The 14,289-nt window shown below is 41.7% G+C and overlaps 2 protein-coding genes across 6 annotated transcripts in view; one reads left to right on the top strand and one right to left on the bottom strand.

Annotated features, from left to right (window-relative positions):
• LIMA1 (LIM domain and actin binding 1) overlaps positions 1-3,847 on the bottom strand; it is an 89,091-nt gene extending 85,244 nt beyond the window's left edge. For all 4 annotated transcript variants that reach the window (XM_072797947.1, XM_072797949.1, XM_072797950.1 and 1 more), the window contains exon 1: positions 3,711-3,847. The gene's annotated coding sequence lies outside the window, so the exon portion shown is untranslated. The remainder of the gene's footprint in view (positions 1-3,710) is intronic.
• Positions 3,848-3,946: 99 nt separating this feature from the next.
• Positions 3,947-14,289, top strand: part of LARP4 (La ribonucleoprotein 4) — a 220,007-nt gene continuing 209,664 nt past the window's right edge. For both annotated transcript variants that reach the window (XM_072797960.1, XM_072797959.1), the window contains exon 1: positions 3,947-4,222. The gene's annotated coding sequence lies outside the window, so the exon portion shown is untranslated. The remainder of the gene's footprint in view (positions 4,223-14,289) is intronic.

The raw sequence follows: 14,289 nt of genomic DNA, 5'->3' as shown, positions 1-14,289 counted from the left end.
CAGCCATACAATAAACACATCCTACCAAGAGTACCATTTACCATAGAATCTCAATTCCCCAATCATTAAGTAAGAAACTACTCAATTTACAACCATTCATTTGTTACTAAAGAACCTTGAGAGTGTGTTAAGTAATTTAACATCACCTGGAGATTACTGTACACAATCCAAAATAAAGTACTTTAACTTCCTATCACAAAACACACAATGAAAGACCATAGCAACCTTAAGAAAAAAGTCTTTTTTTTAATGGAAATTCCCGACAAGTCACACATTTTCCTATCTGCTGAAAGAGTACAATTCCAATCTAAATAAAAGTCACCTATTTCTGAGAGTACGGAATTAGGAACACCTGAAAACTAGTTTCGTTGTCAACATAAACAGTGACAAATTTTCCCAATTTGTGGTTATGTGGCCTTTTATGGCAAAGATGTCTAAGATGTCTGATGACCTCCCATACTCTCAACATTCTTTTGTCTTTGGGTGTATAGGTCTTTGATGAACCTTTCTGGTACAGAAGCTCTAATTACAATTGATTGTTGAAAAATATCAGAGGAAAGCCACGAATTTGAAACTCTAAGAACAATCACTAAAACTGTACTTGAAAACATTTTAAGGAAACAACATAATCATTGTAGATACCCAAAATATATGCAAATACTGACTGGCTTTCCAAAAATTTCCAGTAGAGACCACTTTCCTAGAGTGTAAACAGAAAGAAAAGAAGGTCAAAGAAATGTGTTCATCAAGTACCATGGCTCAAATTACCAAATGAGACAACCACTATCTGTTTTATTAACTCAGAATCTCTATTTAAAAAACCAGGGGATCCCTGGGTGGCGCAGCGGTTTGGCGCCTGCCTTTGGCCCAGGGCCCAATCCTGGAGACCCAGGATCGAATCCCACGTTGGGCTCCCAGTGCATGGAGCCTGCTTCTCCCTCTGCCTGTGTCTCTGTCTCTGCCTCTCCCTCTCTCTCTCTCTCTCTCTCTCTCTCTGTGACTATCATAAATAAAAAATAAATAAATAAAATAAAATAAAAAACCAAAAACGCCTGGGTAGCTTAGCTGGTTGAGCATCCGACTCTTGGGTCTCAGCTCAGGTCTCGATCTCAGGGTCTTGAATTTGAGCCTGGCATTGTGCTCCACGATGGGCATGGAGCCTACTTATAAACAACAACAACAAAAAAAAACAAATGAGAAAAATGAAAAACATAATTACACAGAAGGGATTGTGTCATGTTCATCTTTTGTACACTAGATCACTGACACACAGTAGGCAATAAAAGCCTGCAGTTACATGAAGAGTGCTTAAGACTACCATAGACTTCAGATCATCAAAACTCTGCAAAGAATCTTCAAACATTTCTAACCCTTTCCTCCACTCATCTGCCCATCCTGTTGCCCCTTCAAAAGAAAGAGACATTTGGAAGGCACCTTAGCAAGAAAAAGTATCCTCTGTCATCAAGATGTGCTGTTAAAGAACTATTTTCACTTCTGAAACTTTCTCTTCTTAGAATTATTAGAAGGTTGAAAGTTGGCCCACCTTTAACCAGAGTCTGGAACAAAATCTGAATGTACCAAGTTAAATAAAGTTACACAATGAAGCAATTTTTCAAAATGGCACTGTTTCACTAATGTTTCCAATAAGCTATTCCCAGAAACTCTACAGTTCAGGGACTACATGGTGACAACACTTAGAGGCCTGATCCCAAACAGTGGAAAAACAGCTCCACCAACTATTTATTGAACGGATGCAGAATTAAGGATAGGTCCTTACCCCATCTTCAAAAGGCCATACCTTTGGCAAAACACCCCTCAAGAAATATAAGCAAGGGGCACTTGTGTGGTTCAGTGGTTGAGTGTCTGCCTTTGGCTCAGGTCATGATTCCGGGGTTCTGGGATTGAGTCCCACATTGGGCTCCCTGCAGGGAGCCTGCCTCTCCCTCTGTTTCTCTCATGAATAAATAAAATCTTTAAAAAGAAAAAGAAATAAGAGCGAGACAAACATGTGAAGAAAATAATTCACAAAAAAAAGAAAATAATTCACAATACTTAAAAGTTTTTATTATTGTTTATTCTGTTTTAAGGAAAAGTAGAAGAGGGACTTTTTTTTTTTTTAAGTAGGCTCCACACCCAGCGCAGAGCTCAATGTAGGACCAGAACCCAACCCTGAGATCAAGACCCCAGCCTAGATCAAGAGTCAGACGCTCAACCAACTGAGCCACAGGCACCCAAAGAGGGACATTTTTCTAAAACTGTATTATCTACCCACAGCACTCTGGTCTGATCTCTCATACAGCACTAATCTCAACAAACCTGTAAGTTGTATCTGCTGATTTTTGCCTAATCCATTTGATTTTAATTAAGCTTTTTTAGAGTAAAGGGATGTTTGGAACTTTGAATCCACAGTGGGACTGACGAAACAAGAGGCACTTGATAAATGTTTTGTCCAGAAAATGATATAAGTTCCTAACGTAATTATCTAATACCATGTTACATACTGTTCTGTCAATGCAAAAAAAAAATTAATAAAAGGAAATACATGTGCATGCAAATCTTGTGGGTTTTTTTTTTTTCCTGCTAATTCTATAGCTTTTTGAATATCTACCTAAGACACCGTCATCCTTCATTCAGGCTATAACTCCACAGAAACTTAGAATATGTTTGGCAGGGTCATCTTCTTTTTGCATTTACATCAGATCTCAGAAGAAAGTTATTTCACGGTTCCTAAAATGTTTGTCATTTGTGAATAGCAGTAGTAACCGTGAGGATAAAAAAGTATTCCGTTCAACCACTTAAATCAACAGTGGTGAAATAAAGAACACTTAATGCAAAAGACCTCTCCCCTAAAGGGGTATTGTCTTAAGGCTGATAACTCCCTGAGTACCTTCAACTAACTCAACAGGCCAAGTCAGTAGAACCATCTGGATTAGGCAAGACTTTTGAAAGCTAGAATGAGGTGAAAGACAATAGTAGTTCAAATATCCCTTACCGGGATCGGCTAAACTCGTTGTTGTAAGCGCACCAGTAAGGAGGCAAGGAAAGACGCCAGATGGTTGGCTCCTAGCACCTACAACTTCAAGCTCAGTAGGTGCAGCCCCGGGTGTACAATTACCTTATATTAACACCTACGTATGTCGGTGACAGGTGCCAGCGATATATACACGATAGCGATTGCAGGATGACACTGGGCTGCAAGGACTGCTATAGTCTCAGCATACCTCAAAGGGGTGTCAGTGTCTTAGAGTTCGGTTGGCAGAATGGAAGGGGTGGGGGGAAATCGAAGAGGGAGGGGACAGCTTGGAAAGGAGCAGCTGAGTATCAGAATGTTTCCCTAGGAGACTATTTTGAATTCTGAAGAACTGCCGCCTTCCTCCACTTCACCAAAAATGTAGTATCTAGCTAGAAAAGAGAGTTCCCGATGGAAGAGCTGGTCCTATGAGCTCCCGCCCTCTGGCAGCAAAGGTTCGGCCCCAAGATAATTACTCCCAAGACCAGCGCAGCAGCCAGAAGTGAGGAAAGAGCAGAGGAACCAGGATCAGCGGTTCCTCTACTCTCTCTCTCTATCTCTCTCGGAGGAGGGGGGAGGGGTGCACGCTCCCTGGGCTGCCCCCGCCCCAGAAGGCGCGGGAGAAAGAGACCGTGGAGGGCAGCCGGGGTCTCGCGCATTCTCCGGCCGCGGAGGATGTGGAGAGAGAGGAAGCGCTTACCTGGCTAAAATCGGTCTTTCCTCTTTGCTGCCGGCAGCCCCGCCGCGGGTCCCGGGCGCTCTGCCTCGCGCACCTGTCGCGGCGACCCAGCTGCAACACCTACAGCGCCTGCGGCCCCGCCCCGCCCCGGCGCCGAGCCCCGCCCCGCCCCAGCCGGGCCCCGCCCCCCGCCGCGGGGGCGCGCACGCCCGCCGGCCTCCCGTGCGGCCTCAGGGCGTGCGTGCGCGCCGCCGGCTGCGTGCCCTGCGTCCTCGGCTGGCTCGGGCCGCTCGGCCGCGCGCGGCGTTGGCGTCGTGGGGGGCGTGGCTGCTCTTCCGACGGGGCCGCGTCGCGTTCTCCGGGCGACCCTGTGGGACATCCAGGCTCCTGTGGGAAAGCCTCGAGCGTGGCGCGGCTCTGCTCTGGCCTTAACTCTGGCGCGCAGTTTCCGCGGTGTGACTCGGGAGCGACTGGGAGGTTTGGCCTGGGCTCAGTGTAGGTCGGTCCCCGCCCAGACTCCTGGTGCTTTCGGGGTAAGTTCTGTGCAGAGAGGGTGTTTGTGAGGAGGCGGTGTCGGCGTCGCGGCCGGAGCCGCGGGTGACGTTCGTCAGGTCGCTTCCCCGCCCTAGGGCCACGCTTCCTCGTGAAAGTGAGGCGGTCGGACGGCAGATCCGGTGCCCCAACAGCTCTAACCGTTATCGTTCCCACACTCGGGGTTGGAGCTGTGTCCCAGACCGAGTACGCCCAGAGGGCCTACCGGTCGGCCGTTCGGCCCCAGACTCTTGCCCCGCTGGTAGTGGCCTCCCTTTCCCTGGACCGCAAGTGTAGTGAGGTTTCAGATCACAAGTTTTCTTTCTTTTTTTTTTTTTTTTAGATCACAAGTTTTCTTCCCTTTCCCTCGCCCTCCCTTCCCCTCCCTTCCCCTTTCCCTCCTCTTCCCTTCCTTCTTTCCCCCCCTTGTTCTCTTCCTCCCCCCTTCCCCCCTTCGCTCCTTTCCCTTCCTCCCTTCTCCTTCCTTCCTTCCTTCCTTCCTTCCTTCCTTCCCCTTCCCTTCTTCCCTATCCTTCCTTTCCCTTCTCCTCCCCTCCTTCTTCCCTTTCTCCCCTCCCCTCCCCTTCTTTTCTCTTTTCTTTTCTTTCTTTTCCAAAGAGACACCGAGAGAGGTAGAGACACAGACTGAGGGAGGAGAAGCAGGCTCCATGAGGAGCCCGATGCAGGACTCAATGCGGAACGGCAAGATCACGCCCTGAGCAGAAAGCAGATGCTCAACCGCTGAGCCACCCAGGTGTCCCTAGATCATAAGTTTCCTGAAGGTTTTTTGGAATTCGTGTAGCTTGATAAGTACTCCAAGGGGCTTGTGGTACTAATGTCTGTATTTACAGTTCCTAAAGCAGTTAAAGGAAAAATGTTTAATAGAAATTTCCAACAGCTGATGATGGATAGACCAATCCGTTCCCTTCTTCCTCCAAATACCCAGCATCAAGACTAGCAACACTGGCAGGCAGCGTGGGAATGTAAGAGCGGATCAGCATAAGATGGTACTCCAGAAAATGCATTTCCCTTGCAGGTTTAGTTCCTTCAATGTATGTCACAGACACACAACCAATTTTTAAACAAGTCAACCAATAAGGGCTCTTACTCTCCACTGAGAAGGCTATGAAGCCTCACCTGAGTCAGAGTTTTAGCCCTACATTTGAATCTTGACAAAGCCACTTACCTAACTAGGCAATTACCTCCAAAAAGTCTCCCTTAGTCCCTTTTGAAAATAGAGCTAGTAGTCTACCACAGCTGACTTTTACCAGTTTGCAAGACTGATTGCTAAATTTGGGGGGATTTTATGAGCCAGTTGTTAAGCATAACCACTGTTAAAAGTCAAATTATAAATTTACAATGAAATATGTTAAAATCAGGTAATACTCAAAACTCATCGTTTTTTTTTTAAACTTAGTTTTAGTGAGAACTCTGTCTCCATCCCTACATGATGGGACTGTTCCCATGATGCATCTCTTCCCGCCTCTCATCAGAGAGGCCATTTTTGTACTTTGAAATTGGCCGTGGGGCACTTGGCTGGCTCAGCTGTTGAGCGCCTGCCTTCAGCCTAGGGCGTCATCCTGGAGTCCCGGGATGGGGATCGAGTCCCACATTGGGCTTCCTGCATGGAGCCTGCTTCTCCCTCTGCCTTGTCTCTGCCTCTCTCCCTTATGAATAAATAAATAAAATTTTTTAAAAAATTGGCCGCAATAGGAATATTTACACCATGGAAGTTGGCAAATGTTTTAAATAAGGGTTTGGTCTATTGTTTTGTTGATTTTCCAGGCCCAAGTATCTGCAACTTTTTCTGCAAACAGTAAGTTTTTCAGGCTTTCTACTACAGATGGTCTTTGTCACAGTTGCTCAACTTTTACATGGAAAGTGGGTGTGGCCAGTTCCAGTAAAGCTTTATTTACAAAACAGTCAGTAGGCTGGTAGAGAAAACGTTGATAATGCAGAATTAAACTTAACAGTGTATCACATTTCTGCCTTGATATTGTGAACCACACAGAGAATGAAGAAATACTCTTTCAGTATTCAAAAACTATTATCCAATTCAGCAAAGGAGTTGCTAATGTCATTGACAAATGAATGAAGTTCCAACATACTTTTTCACTATTTTACTTTGGTATCACTGGTTAAGTTAAATAAAAATATCAACCAACATCTGTGTCTAAACAACACTTCTTTGACAGTGATGTGAGCATCTTTTTAGTAAATTAAATTGTAATCAAGCATTTGATCATAGTCCAATTCATGGTCTGGTTTTGTGAAATATTGTTGGAAAAAGAATGAATCAAAACGGATGGATTTTCAAGAAATAGGTCACACAAAATATAGATGTAAGCCAAAAAGCAAAGTAAGTATTTTAGTTTTAAAATCCTGCCAAAGGGATCCCTGGGTGGCGCAGCGGTTTGGCGCCTGCCTTTGGCCCAGGGCGCGATCCTGGGGACCCGGGATCGAATCCCACGTCGGGCTCCTGGTGCATGGAGCCTGCTTCTCCCTCTGCCTGTGTCTCTGCCTCTCTCTCTCTCTCTGTGACTATCATAAATAAATAAATAACTATTTAAAAAAATAAAAATAAAAATAAAATCCTGCCAAAGACTCCATCAAAAAAAAAAAAAAAAAACTATGAGAACTAATAATGAATTCGGTAAAGTTGTAGGATACAAAGTCAATACACAAAAGTCTGTTCTCAACACTAATAACAAACTATCAGAGAAATAAAAGAATCCCATTTATAATTTCATCAAAAGGAATAAAATACCTGTGGTTAACTAACCACAGAGGTGAAAGACTTGTATTTTGGAAACTATAAAACAATGAAAGAAATTCAAGAGAACACAAATGGAAAGATATTTGATGCTTGTGGATTGGAAGAATCAATATTATTAAAATGTTCATGCTACCCAAAGCAATCTATGGTTTCAATGCAATCTCTATCAAAATTTCAATGGCATTTCTCAAAGAAATAGGACAAATAATCCTAAAATGTATACGGAACTCCGAAAAACCCTGAATAGCCAAAGCAATCTTGAGAAAGAAGAACAAAGCTGGAAGTATCATGCACTTTTAAACTATATCACACTTACTATATTTAAAATAGTATAGTATTGGTATAAAAACAGGCACATAGATCAATTGAACAGAATAGAGAATCCAGGAATAAACCCAAACATATATGGTCAATAAATTTACAACAAAGGAGTCAAAAATATATAATGAGCCAACAACGACAGTCTCTTCATAAATGGTGTTGGGAAAATTGGACAGCCACATGTAAAAGAATGAAACTCAACCTCTATTTTACACCATACACAAAATTCACTCAAAATGGATTAAAGACTTGAACGTAAGAACCAAAACCATAAAAGTCCTAGAAGAAAATAGTAAGCTTCCTGACAGATCTTGGCAATGTATTTTATTTTATTTTATTTTATTTATTTTATATTTTATTTTATTTTATTTATTTTATTTTATTTTATTTATTTATTTTATTTATTTATTTTTTTTTTAGTGAGAGTATGCCTAAGAGCACAAGAGTGGGGAGGGGTAAGAGGGAGAGAGGAGAGGGGTGGGGGAGGGGCTGAAGGGAATGGGGCAGAGGGAGAGGGAGAAGTGGGGTCCTGGGATATGACCTGAGCTAGAGGTAGATGCTTAACTGACTGAGCCACCAAGGCACCCCTTGGCAGTATTTTTTTGCATATGATATAGAAGCAAAAGCAAAAATAGATAAGTGGGACTACATCATACTAAAAAACTTCTTCAGGGGCACATGGGGGGCTCAGTGGTTGAGCATCTGCCTTGGGCTCAGGTTGTGATCCTGGAGTCCTGAAATCAAGTCCCGCATCAGGCTGCCTGCATGGAGCCTATTTTTCCCTCTGCCTGTGTCTCTGCCTCTCTCTCTCTCTGTGTTTCTCATGAATAAATAAATAAAATCTTTAAAAATAAATAAAAAGCTTCTTCAAAACATAGGAAACCATCGGTGAAATGAAAAGGCAGGGGCCTCTGGGTGGCTCAATCAGTTAAGAGTCTGCCTTCAGCTCAGGTCATGACCCCAGGACCCCATGATCCCATGGAGCCCTGCATCAGGCTCCTTGGTCAGTGGGTAGTCTGCTTCTGCCTCTGCTCCTCACCCCACTCATGTTCTCTCAGTCTCTCTTGCTCTCTCTCTCTCTCTCTCTCAAAATCTTTAAAAAAAATGAAAAGGCAACCTACTGAATGGGAGAAAATATTTGCAAATTAAGTATTTGATAAGAGCTAATATCCAAAATATATAAAGAACTCATACAATAAAATAGCAAAGAAGCAAACAGTCCAACATAAAACCGGCAGATTGGGGCACCTGAGTGGCTCAGTCGGTTAAACATCTCTCTCTCTCTCTCTGTCTCTCATGAATACATAAATAAAATCTTTAAATATATATATATATATATATATATATATATAATTCCTAAATATCTTCATATAACTTCTTTTTTTAAAGGTTTTATTTATGTGTGGGACTGGTATCACACCCTGAGCTGAAGGCAGACGCTCAACCGCTGAGCCACCCAGGTGTCCCATTTAGGAATGTTACAGAAGAGAATTCCAAATATGTGCTAAAATTGATTAAACATTTACACTTCTGAAGAAAAACACCTGGTGAATTATCTGCAGTACACAATTGAACCGGGTTTTGTACTACTAATATTTGTGGCTTTAAAAGAATTGGTGTCAGCCACAAAGGCGTGTATTTCTGATACATTGTCTACTTTAAATGATTGCAGCTTTGATAATGAATGTTTGAAAGGGAACTTAATTGCATTTTGTTCTAATGGTATTTGTACAATAGTGGGAAGGAAGTCTGGAGTCAAGCTACAAATTTGTTAGAAAATTTTCCTGAAGTCATCATTTGGCACTAAGTCATCAGTTACAATTCAGTATCTGAAATACAAGTCAATCATTTTTAAATATTCTGGATAAAATTTAGTCTTTTTATCACCAATCCAATACAATTAAAATTGAGTTAAAAACTGTAAAGAACCTGGGGATCCCTGGGTGGCGCAGCGGTTTAGCGCCTGCCTTTGGCCCAGGGCGCGATCCTGGAGACCCGGGATCGAATCCCACGTCGGGCTCCCTGCATGGAGCCTGCTTCTCCCTCTGCCGTGTCTCTGCCTCTCTCTCTCTCTCTCTCTCTCTCTCTGTGATGACTATCATAAAAAAAAAAAAAAAAACCTGTAAAGAACCTAAAATTATTAAAACTGGTCAAATACTGAGGTTGAGATGGGTAGTATGTAGTTTACAAACTGTCACTGCTGTATATCAGGCATATCATTCATTATATGTGCATTTTTCTCATTCTTTTTATCCTGGCTTAGCAAAGAGATTAGCTAGCATTAATCTAATTTTACTTCTAATTTCTCAACATTGGCACTAATTCGTTCTTTTTTCTTGAGCTATTTTCGTGTTTTATTTTGAAAATGTAACATTCCAGGATACCTGAGTGGCTCAGTCAGTTAAGTGTCTGACTCTTGGTTTCAGCTCAGGTCATAATGTCATGGGTTGTGGGCTTGTTGGACTCTACACTCTGTGGGGTGTCTGCTTGAAGTTTCTCTCCCTCTGCTCCCCTACCCCCAGTCTTTTACTCTCTCCCACTCTGTCTCTCTAAAATAAATAAGTAAATCTTAAAAAAGAAGTAACATATCCATTAGCATGTGTCTTTGAGAAGTAAGTAGGATAGTTGAGAAATACCTTAGCCTCAGAGAAATGTGCCCATTCTGACATTTACATTCTTGAGCCTCTGTCACATCTCAGGACAAGGTTTAATCATCTTAGCTTGAACTACTTTGTCCAGTAGGTAACACAGCACTATGAAAGGAAGTTCTTAACTTAGAAAATGGTAAAAAGAATGGATATTCTTAGAAAGTTATTGATTTTAAGTGTTTTCCCTGGGGCGCCTGGGTGGCTCAGTTGGTTACGTATCTTACTCTTTTTTATTTTATTTATTCGAGAGAGAGTGGATGCACGATTGGGTGTGGGGTAGAGGGGAGGTTGTTGGTGGGGGGGGTAGAGCAGAGGGAGAGAGAGGAGATTCCCTGTTGATCAGGAAGCCTGATGCAGGATGCAGGGCTCAATCCTAGGACCCTGAGTTCATGACCTGAGCAGAAGGTGGACGATTAACCACCCAGGCACCCAAGTGTCCTACTCTTGATTTCAGCTCAGGTCATAATCTCAGAGATGTGAGATTGAAAAACCACAGTCGGCTCTGTGCTTTAGCAGGGAATCTACTTGAGCTTCTTTCCCTTTGCCTTTTCCCCAGCTCATGCTCTCTCTCTCTAAAGTAAATAAATCTTTAAAATGCTTCCCCTTCTCCACTTATGTTAAAGCCCTTATAAGATTTTTTTTAAGAGCAGTTTTTTAGGGGATCCCTGGGTGGTTCAGTGATTTAGCGCCTGCCTTCTGCCCAGGGCATGATCCTGTGGTCCCAGAATTGAGTCCCCCTCATCGGGCTCCCTGCATGGAGCCTGCTTCTCTCTCTGCCTGTGTCTCTGCCTCTCTCTCTCTCTCTGTCTCTCATGAATAAATAAATAAACTGGGACTCCAAGATCACACCCTGGGTGGAAGGCAGGCGCTAAACCGCTGAGCCACCCAGGGATCCCCTAAATAAAATCTTAAAAAAAAAAAAAACAACAGTTTTTGGTTCACAGCAAAATTAAAAGGACAGTACAGAAATTTCTCATATACTCCTTGTCCTCTTACAGGCACAGCCTGTCCTATTAACATCCCCCATCAGAATGGTACATTAAAAAAATTTTTTTTAAGTTTTTTTTTTTTTCTTTTTTTTTATGATAGTCACAGATAGACACAGACACAGGCAGAGGGAGAAGCAGGCTCCATGCACTGGGAGCCCGACGTGGGATTCGATCCCGGGTCTCCAGGATCCCGCCCTGGGCCAAAGGCAGGCGCCAAACCGCTGCGCCACCCAGGGATCCCTAAAAAAATTTTTTTAATGAGTATGGTTGACAAATAATGTTACATTACTATCAGGTGAATAGATTGCTATGTTTTTTTCATTTTTTACCAAGGATGAACTTACATTGACATGTCATAATCATCCAAAGTCTATAGTTTACATTAGGGTTCACTTTTGGCGTTATTTTTACTTTAGACAAATGTACAGTGGCATATATTCATCACTATAGCATCATTCAGAGGATTTTTAACACTGATAATACTCTGATTTTCACTACTAAAAATCCTGTGCTCCACCTATTCATCCCTCCTTCTAATTCAACCTTGGCAGTCACTAATGTTTTTAATATTTTTATTTGAGATTTATTTATTTATTTGAGAGACAGAGAGAGGTGGTGGGGAGGGAGAAAGAGAATTTTGAGCTGACTCCCCACTGAACACAGCCTGATGTGGGGCTCAATCCCATGACCCTGAGATCATGACCTGAGCTGAAATTGCAGTAGTTGCTTAACCAACTGAGCCACCCAGGTGCCCCCAACCACTAATCTTTTTCTGTGTCCATAGTTTTGCCTTTTTCTAAGAGTATCACATAGTTGGGATCATATAATATGTAGCCTTTTCAGATTGGCATGTACTCAGTTAATAGGCATTTAAATTTCCTTTGTGTCTTTTCATAGGTTCCACGTTTTATAAGAAACTACCAAACTATTTTTTTAAATGGCTGTACCAGTTTTCATTCCCACCAGCAAAGAATGAGAGTTCCTATTTCTCCACATCCTCACCAGCATTTGGTGTTTTCATTGTCCCAGATTTGGCCATTCTAATAAGGGTATAGGGTATAGTGGTATTTCATTGTTTTAATTTGCATTTACCCCCTGACATAAGGTGGAACATCTTTTCATATGCTTATTCAGCATCTGTATATCTTCAGTGAGGTACCTGCTTTGGCCCATTTGGTAATTAGGTTGTTTTCTTATTGTGGAGTTTTAAGAGTTCTTTTTATATTTTGGATAATACTCCTTTATTGGTTGTCTTTGGCAAATACCTTCTTCCCAGTGTGTAGTTTATCTTCTCATTTTCTTGACATTGTTATTCACATAGCAGAAGTTTTTAATTTTGTTGAAGTCCAGATTATACATATTTCTTTCATGGATTTGCTTTTGTTATTGTGTCTAAAGCATCATTGCCATACCTAAGGTCTAGGTTTTCTCCTATGCTATCTTTTTGGAGTTTTATAGTTTTACATTTTACACTTAGGTTTATGATCCATTTTCAGTTAATTTTTGTGAAGTGTATAATGTCTGTGTCTAGATTCATTATTTTCATTGTAAATGTCCATTGTTCCAGCAACATTGATTGAAAAGACTGTCTCTGCTCTTTTGTAGTATTTGTTCTCTTTTGTCAAAGTTCAGTGAACTATATTTATATGAGTCTATTTCTGGACTCTCTATTCAGTTCCATTGGTCAATCTGTGTTTTTCATCAATATAACACTATCTTGATTACTGTAGCTTTGTAGTAGGTCCTGAAGTTAGTGTCAATTCACCAAATTTATTCATCTCTTTCAATATTATTGTAGGCTATCTTTGGTCTTTTGCTTCTCCATTTAAACTTTATTTATTTATTTATTTTAAAGATTTTATTTATTTATTCATGAGAATACACAGAGAGGAGAGAGAGAAGGGCAGAGACACAGGCTGAGGGAGAAGCAGGCTCCATGCAGGGAGCCGGACATGGGACTCGATCCAGGGTCTCCAGGATCACACCCTGAGCTGCAGGCGGCGCTAAACCACTGAGCCACCGGGGCTGCCCTCCATTTAAACTTTAGAATCAGTTTGTACTCACAACATAACTTGCTAGGGTTTTTATTGGAATTGCATTGAATCTATAGATTTATTTGGAAAGAACTGACATCTTGACAATAGTGACTGTTCTTATCTGTGAACATACAGATAAGAAGTTCTTATAAGAAGATAAATTCTTAAAAGGACATGCAGTTCTTTGATTTTGATTATAAGAGTTTTGTGGTTTTCCTCATATAGATCTTATAATGCTTTATTCTTTATCATGGGGGACTATCCATATTCATATGTGTGACTGTAGTTCATATTTTGAAGTATTCTGTTGACACGTATGCCACTGCTGATGGATTTTTAGATTATTTCCATTTTTCACTATTATAAACAATGTTAGAAAGACATTCTTTTTTTTTTAAGATTTTATTTATTTATTCATGATAGGCTTAGAGAGAGAGAGAGGCAGAGACACAGGCAGAGGGAGAAACAGGCTCCATGCCAGGATCCCGACGCAGGACTCGATCCCAGGACTCCAGGACAGTGCCCTGGGCCAAAGGCAGATGCTACACCACCTAGCCACCCAGGGATCCCCTAGAAAGACATTCTTATATTTGTATGCTGGAGTTTCTATGTACATACCTCCAGATTATCCTTTCTCTTTTTTAAGATTTTATTTATTAGAGAGAGCACAGAAGCATGAGGGAGGGGTAGAGGGAGAAGCAGACTCCCCACTGAGCAGGGAGCCCAACTTGGGGCTAGATCTCAGGACCCTGGGATTGTGACTTGAACTGAAAGCAGACAATCAACCAACTGAGTCACCCAGGTGCCCCTGTTTACCCTTTCATCTACAGTAAGATTTTATTTCTCTACATCTTTGTCAAAAGTTGGTATTATCAGACTTAAATCTTCATAAGTTTTATGGGTATAGGATGATAATATCATTAGTTTGCATTAGTTTAATTGAAAATAAGAATAAATATCCTTTTTTGATGTTTATTGGCCACTTGGATTTCTTTGTTTAAATTACTTATTCAAATTCTTTGTTCATTTGCTGTGGTTATTTTTCTATAGTCCCTCCTACTATTTGTTCATTGGTATACATTTTTTTAAAAATTTATGATAGTCACAGAGAGAGAGAGAGAGAGAGAGAGAGAGAGAGGCAGAGACATAGGCAGAGGGAGAAGCAGGCTCCATGCACCGGGAGCCCGACCTGGGATTCGATCCTGGGTCTCCAGGATTGTGCCCTGGGCCAAAGGCAGGCGCCAAACCGCTGCGCCACCCAGGGATCCCTGGTATACATATTTTATGCTGCATAAATAC

Source organism: Canis lupus, chromosome 25, assembly GCF_048164855.1.
Source record: "Canis lupus baileyi chromosome 25, mCanLup2.hap1, whole genome shotgun sequence".
Taxonomy (NCBI): Eukaryota; Metazoa; Chordata; class Mammalia; order Carnivora; family Canidae; genus Canis; species Canis lupus.
This window is presented reverse-complemented; position numbering and strand designations above follow the sequence as displayed.